This window comes from Eimeria mitis, genomic scaffold (genome assembly GCF_000499745.2).
Source record: "Eimeria mitis Houghton genomic scaffold, Emh_scaff2638, whole genome shotgun sequence".
Lineage (NCBI taxonomy): Eukaryota > Apicomplexa > Conoidasida > Eucoccidiorida > Eimeriidae > Eimeria > Eimeria mitis.
Window position 1 is genome coordinate 1 of NW_013570979.1, and position 212 is coordinate 212.

Here is a 212-nt window from a genome sequence, read left to right on the forward strand (position 1 = left end):
GCAGCAGCAGCAGCAGCAGCAGCAGCAGCAGATCGCTCGCTGCCGACTCTCATACAAACCACACAAACCCGCACAAAAAAATTAATAAAATTATATTAACTATTTTTAGTTTATGTAGATGCAGCAACACACTGTATTAAGCAGCAGCAGCAGCAGCAGCAGCAGCAGCAGGAGTTCGTGCGTGCTGCTGCTGCTGCAGACCGCAGCAGCAG